Genomic DNA, 10259 nt, shown 5'->3' with positions numbered 1-10259 from the left:
TATAACTAAGAAGATCAGGATGACTACACGCCAAATAGCTCAATCCACGAGCTAGAAGCCCATGCCATTAGTTCAATAAGAACTGGCACCCAAACAACCTTGGAACAACCGAGCTCCTCGCCTACTCAGGTCAAGACTTACACAACCATCTATGCCGTGACAAGTATTCCACCGTACTAGCAACCGTCCCAATGCTTAACCGTATAACCACATAAGAATATAAACATATACGTATACAAAATGAATGAAACCCACAATACTACACGAAACATATTTGCATATACCATGCTCACTACTTGTCACATTAGCATTTAAATTAGAACTGCACACACCGTACCTACCACTTCTCGTCACCATACTCTTCATACACAATCAACATACTCTTTTTTTTTCTTTCACATTTCATTTACACGGTTAGATCATCTAACTATTCCTCGTATATGACCATATAACATAAACTTTAGCATATAAACATATAAACGTGCAAACACATAGCAAAGAAGCATGTTTTTCAAAACCGTTAGCATATAAACATGTAAACAAGTAGACAGTTAAGCATGCTTTTCAAATAACAAAACACTTTAGCTAATAGTCACATAAAAAATGGAAATAACTTCCCACACAACAGTAGGTAGGCCTCTACCCGTCGTCCTAATATTTTTCGAACCATTACTCTGATACCAAATTTGTAACGACCCGAACCCGAGGGTCCGAATCGCTAATCGGGTCTTTACCTGAACTCGAGGTTAACTAAGGGTACTATTGTCCATTTCTATGTCAATACATAATGTCATCCTAGGGTTTATAAAATAATAATAATAATAATAATAATAATAATAATAATAATAATAATAATAAAATGAGATCATAGTTACAAAGTATGTCAAAACAGTCTACTAACCCAGCAAAACCTATAGAGGAGCGTCGTTCGCCACTTCCTTTCTGTATATTGAAAAATGTTAATAATAAAGGGTGAGCGAAATTGCTTAGTAGGTGGTTGATCGTGTTTAATTTTACCACTCGCAATAGAACGATTCCGTGTAGAATAGTGCTATAAAGAGAGATATCGAACCCACAGGGAGATGAGATTTATATTCAGTTTTATTGGTTTACAGGTAACTGGTTGAAAATTTTGCTTAGTTGTCACGATTAAAAATAAACTAAAATTAAACTGAAATATTAAACTAAGTAATCAGAGGGAGAAATCTCATGGCTTTGACTTTACCACAATCATTATACTATGGGTAATTGTATCAACTCTGGGAATTTAACCAATTATGTTTTTAAATGAATTGAACTCAATAACATTCATTCAATTCAGGTTTTAAAGAAAGATATTTTACAAAATCCAGTTAACTATAACCTATCTGCGATTAACACGAACTATCCACCTACTTACTCTAACTACTTTAACTACTTTGCAAATAATCTATCTTTCCTAAGCATAGACTATGAAAACATTCTTTTATAAATAACATTGGAACACCATTATATGACCTCTATTCTTATGGCCAGCAGGTCTCCGCCAGATATCGTCCAATAAGATAGGTTGAGAATAGTAAACAAGCAATTACATTTAAGACAAGGTAATAACAGTTTGTAATCTATTAAAGCATGAAAACTAATTGAGTTGTCTTAATTGCTCATAGTCATATAATTAAGAAAACATAATATATTAAAATAATCCCAGAGTTAAGAACAATCAAACCATCATACTAGATTGGGTTACATCAGTGCCCTAAGAGAGGAATTAGCTACTCATGACTATGTTGGGTATCATCTGTGTTGGAGTTGTCTCTATCATCACGGACGACATTTCTCTTCTCAGGATCTTCACCTTCTAAGGTTGTAGGAACCTTAAAAGCCATCACACTACCAGCCTTCTAAATAACACCGTAAAAAGGACTTAAAATTTTGGACCTCTTCTATCAAGGTTTACGCCTTCTTTTATAGAAGAAAATAAGCATTTTGTGGGCTTTTAGGTCTTATGGCCCATCTGGGATGCGATACGGCTGATAAAGAGAGCAATCCCGTACTTTAATTCTGACAGGTCATGGAAGGCTCGAGCTTTAGGAATAAAGGCTCGAGCTTTAAGGTTCAGGCTTGAGCTTAAGGAACAAGGCTCGAGCTTCTCTGGATTGATGCTCGAGCTCCAAGAATTGGTGCTCGATCTTCACTTTGACACTTAGCCAATTTTCTTCAACTATTTTCCGAAGCGTCTTTTTTCTTCAATACTTAGAATATTTTTGAGATTGAAATCTTTTAACATTGCTCGATCTAAGCTTCATGGGCTCAAGCACTAGGTACCAGGCTCGAGCATTTGGGACTCAAGGCTCGAGCTTCAATTGATGGTGCTCGATCCTTGGAGTTAGGCACGAGGTCTGGGAGCTTGGAAATCAACTCTTTAAATTCTGACGCCTTGTGCTCGAGCTTAAAGGTCAAGGCTCGAGCACCCTATGGTCAATCTTGAGCACCCTTGGTTCAGGCTCGAGCCTAAAGGTACAAGGCTCGAGCTTCAATGCCTTATTGACTTTTCTTCTTTTCTTTGTTTCTATGCTCGAGCCTCAACACTTGGGCTCGAGCTCTGGGGCTTGGATTTCTTCAAACTTCACAATTTAAGCTCTCGGCTTGCTCTGGATGACCGACAACGACTCTGTAAGCTTCGATATCATCATAAAGTCCCAGTTTTAACCATTTCTCTGGAAAAGTACCTGTAAACACACACTAAACATAAATTAGTCTAACTATGGATAGAAGTATCACTTTAGGCCTTAACATACGTATATTTAAGGGCTCGAATATGCATATATTCAACGCTCATCACACCCCAAAACTTACATATTGCTAGTCCCTTAGCAATACAGAACTAAAAAGCCGCTTTTGTAGGAATCACGGTTGCATTTAGCCTATGCAACAAACCTTTAAACCCCTAAGTTACCCCTAGTGGACGAGTTATAGTCTCGTGAGGGTTTCCAGTGAAGATACCCACAAACTTCTCAAATCAGTGCCTTAACTGCACAGTAAGCTTATTCAAGCCTACTTTTAAATCATATTGTCCCTACAGTTCATTAATCAGTCAAATACAACAAGTATACCAATCATGTAATTAGAAAAACTTTCAATTTTTAATTTCAATTAAGCAACCATGGTCTACATATCAGTTTAATCATTCATTCAACAATCTTAATCTCTAAAACACTTTTTTAAAGTGATCTTACAATTCAACGTGTGACTTACTGTCCATACTTGCATTTATTCCTTGCTATTCCTCAATTCACATGTAAACTTTTCAAATTCCAATTCCCAAGGCTTTATTATTTTTTCTACGGGTATGCATTTTTTCAAAAAGGATACTGTGTAATGTTCAGGTCTATTAAGTTTTCTAAATCACCCATGTAACAAACTTTCAGTCAATGATTCCCAGACCAGATGGTTTTACGAAATTAAATGTTGAAACACCCCTAAGGACTTAATTGTTCAAGTAATCTAGGCAACCTAAACCCCTTATGTAACAAACTTTCAGCCAATGACTCCCAGACCAGATGATCTTAGGGCATTAGGTGTCAGAACGCACCCCTAAGGACTTAATCACTCATGCAATCTAAGTACAAACTTGAACTTGATCATTTTCTACTTCTTTTTTATTTTTTTTTTCATTCACATTGGTGAAGAATTTTTTCTTTTTATTGTATTGCATACATACCAATTTTTTTTAAAATTTTTTTTTTAATTTTTATTTTTAATTTTTAATTTTTATTTAGTTATTTTTTTCTTATGCCTTGGTCATCAAAATTATCGAATCGACCTGCTCATCTCAGTTTAACTCAAAATAAAACATGACTTCTAGTTTTTACCCCATAGAATTTATGCAAGTGTGAATATGTGCAAAGTGCAGCATCTCAGAGATCAATATTATTAAACAATAACCAAATTAACAAAGTGGACCACAGACCACTAACTGATTTAAATTTTTTTCAAGAAATCCCTTTCATAGTATTTTAGCATTCAAACCATTTTTAACCAACATCAGACTGCAAATAGATTACATGACCATCAACAGACTCAAATTCATGCTTGTAACATCAACCATTAATCATATCCTTGTATAAGCAAAAATTTAAAATTTCCCAACACAACCTTACCCCCAAACTTAGTGTGCACATTGTCCTCAATGTGTGAGAACAAAAGAGAGCTAGAAAGATATTACCAGACAAGCAGACCAACAAAAATATGTCAAAATAATGCATAGATGGGTAAAAATGAATTTCTAGCATCGTCTCCTTCAACATAGTGGTTCCTCTAAAAACCACCCAATGGTGCTTTTAGTCAAATCACCCCCAAACTTAATCTGTAGTATCTGGTAAAATCAATAAACTCCAACACACATTAGAGTATCAAGTATATAGAGTAATCATAGAGAAATATCACAATGAACTAAAATATCAACACAAGGATAATAAAAACAAAAAGCATGTATATATATCAGAAATCAGTACAATGCTTTTTAAAAGAAAAACTTAGGCAGATATACATCATATAAAAATAAATACATCAAAAATACTGCCCTAGTCAATAAAAATACAGAAAAGCCCTAGAAAGCTAATCCATAGAAGGTGGAGGAGTATCTGTAGAAGTGGATGGAGTGGACAGAGTGCGGTACAGTAACTCCTCCAATATGCTCTGCTACGCAGTCAACATCTGTCGCAGCACCGTCTGACCATCCTGTAGCTCGGCCACCCTGGCTGTAAAACTTTAATATCAGCCTAAGAAGAACTCTCAGGCTGGGCTATAGGAATGGGCCTCCTCTTAAGTGAGGGCTGGCTATCGGAGAGATCTATCTCCTCGTCCGTAGCCTTATCATCAAACTCCTCAGCATTGTCCTCCTCTGTCAGTATTGCATCAGCATGGTCGGTAGACAGAATAGTAGGCGAGGGTGGATAAGGTGGAAAATACAGTATATATGGCACACCCCTCGCCTCGGCATCCATGCGCTGTCGATCCTCTCGGAACTTATCGTCAACACCCCATTCCAGCTTCCTCGTCTTGGGCATATGCCCGAAGACTTTGTTTCACTACATGAAATGGTACTGGGTGAAGACAGTAACAATAGCCTCATTCGGGGGTATCAGAATTTAATGTTTCTGAATTTCGTCATTTTCCATTTTTAGGTTTTTCTGTTTTTGAAAAGGCATTTTCGTCTTTTCTCGTTTTGTGTGTCACGTTGGCACCGAAGGGCGTTTTAGTCATTTTCTTGAGCTGAGGGTTCTAGTGATTTTTTTAAAATCATTTTACGTCATTTAAGAGTGGTGGCGTCATTCTAAAATTTTTTTCGAGGTCGGAACAATTTTTCGAGAACTTTTTTTGGTTTTCTCATTTTAAGTGAGGGGCATTATGGACATTTCACTCATATATTTATATTTATATATTTACATAATTGGGAAGATATTTTGGAGGATAGAGGAGGCATTAAATGGAATGAGCAAGGGTAAGATTGGAATTTTACCAAAATTAGAGACCATTTCTTGTTTGACAAATGGCACCATGAGGACCATTTGACCAAGTGCAAGACCAATTTTTTTTTCCCCTCCTCTTCCATTTTTGGGTATCCCCTTCCTCCTCTTTGCTTTTCACTTTCCTCTCTCTATATTCCACATCTATGTATCACATTTATGCCTATACAAATTCAGGCTTTGATTTGAGGTGTTTGGAGTGAGCTTTAAGGAAGATTGAGAGGAGATCATTAAGGAGCTTGAGGAGGGCTTCCATTTGGCACCCATATTGCTAGGGTTTGGGAGAGATTAAAATTTGGCTTAACCTTAGGCCTTGTTTGGCTAATCACTTGAGGTAGGGGTGTTCTAATCCATTCAATCTTTGATTTTTGTGACCTAGCTTCTTAAATTTGTTGTATAACATGCTAAATTAGGTAGTTCCTTGAGTAGTTGCTATAATATTTTATATAAACTTTGTGTATCCATGTGTACCTTTCATATAGAAGTGATTTTTGAGTTATAGTTGTTGGATTTAATTGAAAATCATGCTTAAATAGTTGTGTTTTCAATTTCATTTGCTTAGTTGTTAAAGTTTGAATGTTAGTAAGTATGTTTTATTCTATTAGAAATTTTCTTGTTAAGCATGCTATATTGTGAGGTTGAATTGTATGGGATTTCTGTATTGCCATCGTATTGAAGGAGTTTCCTAATTCATACATTATCATTGGGAAAGAAAAATGGGAGAAGTGTTTTGAAAGCAAATGAAATCGTTTTGGGAAAATGTTTTGATAGAATTTTGTGAAAAACCCGGACGCCTAGTGGTCTGGGGTGTTAATGTGATCTAGAGGGAGCTAGGGAGAGACCCTAGTATGGTTGAGCTACCTAGGCCTAGACGATGCTATGGAGGTGCCATGTGGTTGGGGATTACGGGCCAACTCGTCCCTCGTGACGCCATAGAGGTGCTATGGGTCGGGTTATATTAACGGTTGGAAATAATGGTTTCAAAACGGGGAGTGGCATTGCATACCATTACATTGTATAGCATGGCATGGCTTGCAGAGGATATTGATGTGTTGTTGGATTTGTTGTTATGTTTTCCCTTCCGAATGAGCATGACCCCTTTTTCTTTTTTCTATGCTTTGTATGGGTTCACGGGGTCACAAGAAGTGTGTCTTAGACACTTCCTACTGAGCGTTTAGCTTATCCCTTTATTTAACATTTTTCAGGTTCGGGAAAAAAATTAGCAGATGACAATCCTCCACAACCCTAGACTGTATCGGAACCACCATTTTGTTGCCTTTGTATAGAATTATGATCTGGGCTCTTTTATAAAGATCAAGTATTGTGGTGTAATGTTGTAGTGACAAATGTAAATTTTGACTGTAATTATATGGAATTTTTGCTCTTTTGTAAAAGACTATGGAGAACTATGTATGATTATGTTGCTATCGTTTTTAAATGGAGATCAAAATTTGTATTTTAATGGTTTTGCATGATTTGGGATATGTTTGGACTTGAATAAGATCACCAAGGGACCAAAGGGGTTCCCATGTATAGGTGCACAGTTTTTAGACTTTCTGGACAAGATTTTTATGTTCTGGACATGTTGAACCGGTTCAACATGTGACTCCACCTTCAACTCCTCTGGTGGATTATGGAATAGAACTTGAGGAAACATTCTTGGGATGTGGATTATGAACGATAGGAACAATGGGAATCCTAAGCCTCTCTTTTTCCTTTTGTCATTTTTCAACTTGGTTATCAACCACTTTACCACTCCTCAATGTAGTGATAGCCTGAACTTGCTCATGATGAATACCTGAGGAATTGGTTTCATTAATCATGTAAGTTTGCCCTTTCGGGTTAGCTATTGACTAACTAGGTAACTTTCTATCCTCCCTTCGAGATAGAGTACTCGCTATTTGCCCAACTTGTGCCTCTAGCTTTGTCATAGTTTGACAATAAGAATTAAAAAGTTGGGTATTAGCTTTAAGATCAACAAAAGTATTGAGTACTTGATCCTCAAAAGTAGAATTATTTTGTGGCATAGGATTGGATGAATTTTGATACTGCCCCTGTGATTGAGGAACAACAGTTCCTTGATTTTGATTACGCCATGATAGATTAGGATGATCTCTCCAGCCAGGATTATATGTAGAAGAATATGTATTATAAGCTGGTTTAGAGAATGCAGCATTCACTTGCTCCTGTGGGATCTCAGATGATTGTCCCAGCATAGGGTAAGTGTCAGCAAAATGATTAGGATTAACACAGATTGAACAAACTTCTTTTGGTAAGGCAGTTTGGGGATTAACAACAATAGTAAAGCTAGATGATAAGATTTGATTGAACTTACGGTTCAAGGCTTCTATTTGAGCGGCTAACTTACTAGATTTATCTACCTCATAAAGTTTTTCAACCTTATGCATTCCAAGTGAAAACCTAGACCTAGAGGAAGAAGCATGTTGCACTGAGTTTTCATTTAGGGCCTCAAACAGTTCCCAAGCGTCAGCCAGACTCTTATGTAGAAAAGCTCCATTACTGGAAGCATCAATAATGTTTCTATAAGAATTTGTAAGACTATCATAAAAAATCTGTATTAAGTGCCATTGAGCAATATCATGGTGTTGACACATTCTTAGAAAATCATTATATCTCTCCCATGCATCATGGAGCTATTCTCCCGGGATTTGGGAAAATGCCATAATTTTTCTTTTCATTTGTGTGGTTTTACCCATAGTGTAGTATTTCTCCAATAACTCCTGTTGCAACATGTCCCATGTAGATATGGAATTTGTTGGAAGGGACTGCAACCAAGTTCTTACTTTATCCTTGAGCGAGAATTGGAAAAGACGCATTCTGAATGAATCATTGGTAATAGTGTTCAACTTGGTAGTCGAATACAATTCCAAGAATACATCCAAGTGCTTATAAGGATCCTCTATTGCAAACCTATGAAAGGGGAAGTATATGTGGTAGGAATAAAATGATCCCTCAATTGTGGTTGTGGTGGAGGAACAGGTGGAACCCGTTCTCCATTACCATTACCATTTCCATTATTACCTGGTGCATCACGTTGATCAGCTATATTATCAGGGAACTTCTTATAGAATTCAAATGTCTTTTAAGTTTTCTTAATTGTTTAAGAGTTCTCTCTATTTCAGGATCATGCACTAAAGGTGTTGTTCGATTATGGCGAGTTAACATGCACTGGTTCCACTAATCCTAAAGTAACGAAAATAAAATATTCTAAGTAAGAAAAAACAGTAAAAACTCACAGAAGTTTTAACAAACCGAAGCTTTTTATCCCTTAAACGTCTTTGTCCTCACTGCTAACTTGTACTTGAAAAGAAAAAAAAATTAAGATGAGATATCAGAAAGTCCGAAGACTGATAAACCAGAATAAACTAATTAAAAACTAAGTTAAAAACTAATCTCCCCTGCAACGGCGCCAAAAATTGATCGTATTTAATTTTACTACTCACAATAGAATGATTCTGTGTAGAATAGTGCTATAAAGAGAGATGTTGAACCCACATGGATATGAGATTTATATTCAGTCTTTAATTTAGTCATACTAGTTTACAGGTAACTGGTTGAAAAGTTTGTTTGGTTGTCACGATTAAAAACAAACTAAAATTAAACTGAAATATTAAACTAAGTAATCAGAGGGAGAAATCTTAGGATGATTTCCTTAGTTCCCTTTAGGTCATATTAACGCCACAGACCCTCGGTATCTCCTCGGCGTCCGGGTTTTTATAAAACAACTTATCAAAAAAAAAAAAAAAAAAAAAAAAAAAAAACCAAAACCCCTTTTCATTTCAAAACAATTCTTTCCCATTTTTCCTGCCCAATGCTATGCATGAATGCATCATGCTTATCCATGTCATGTCAATGACCATTATCATACATCCAATTTAAGTTCAAGTCACATAGCATAATTTTACAAGAACTCCCAAAGGAAATATCATGCTTTCACATCATGAAATTTGACAAATTCTAAACATAATAGGCATAAAATATTATCAATTAAGCATGTTTTTCATATAAATCAACTACTACACATAGTCATGAACTTCATATACCACATTTATATCATTTTAAGGATAATCAATATGAATTAAGTATGCTTAACAACAAATTATGTAGAATTAATTCATAAAAGCACAAGAATGCATGGATTAGAGACCCATACCTCTTAAGATGCAAAAACCCTTAAAATGGGTTCTAAATTTGAAATCCCAAAAGTACACCAAACAAGGAATTGCTTACACCTATGCGTCGATCTCGCTGTACTCTCCAATTTGCCGCAAATGACACTAACAAACTCCCAAAAGTTGAAGAGAAATCAAACTTGTAAATGATGGTAAAAGAAAAGAAAAAGGGAACTGAGAGAGGAGAAAGAGAGAGCAAATGTAATTGAAAAGAGAGAAAAATGAGAGTCTGATATGTGAATTGAGTCATTTGTAATGACTTTGGTACAGGTGAGTCCCACTGCTATAAAAAAATATCTCCTTTATCACTTCATACTCATAGTACACAACCACAAAATACATCAGAGCCAAAAAAATAAGGGAAAATTACATATAAATGGAGTCAAAGTTCCATATTTACTTAAAGGCTGAGTCAAAGTTCCATATTTCTCTAAAATGGATTGCTGAGGTGGCACATGGTTTTTTACTGTTTAAAAATTGTGGTGCCTAAAATACCCTTCCACGAAGGTACTACTTTTTCTTCGAAGGTACTACTTTTTTGAACTGAAGGTACTAC

The 10259-nt window shown here is 36.0% G+C and overlaps 1 long non-coding RNA gene across 1 annotated transcript; it reads right to left on the bottom strand.

Annotated features, from left to right (window-relative positions):
• Window positions 1-1652: 1652 nt before the first annotated feature.
• On the bottom strand, window positions 1653-10030 carry LOC132309014 (uncharacterized). The gene is made up of 3 exons (XR_009482531.1): window positions 9685-10030; window positions 8768-8831; window positions 1653-5072 (listed from the first exon to the last, which is right to left on the bottom strand). It is a non-coding gene; the product is annotated as an uncharacterized LOC132309014 (long non-coding RNA).
• Window positions 10031-10259: the final 229 nt, after the last annotated feature.

Source organism: Cornus florida, unplaced genomic scaffold (assembly GCF_030987335.1).
Source record: "Cornus florida cultivar Cherokee Brave unplaced genomic scaffold, ASM3098733v1 CherokeeBrave_3.0.0_Hap2_Chr05, whole genome shotgun sequence".
NCBI classification, from domain to species: domain Eukaryota; kingdom Viridiplantae; phylum Streptophyta; class Magnoliopsida; order Cornales; family Cornaceae; genus Cornus; species Cornus florida.
The sequence above is the reverse complement of the archived record's forward strand: the minus strand, read 5'-3'. Positions and strand labels throughout refer to the sequence as shown.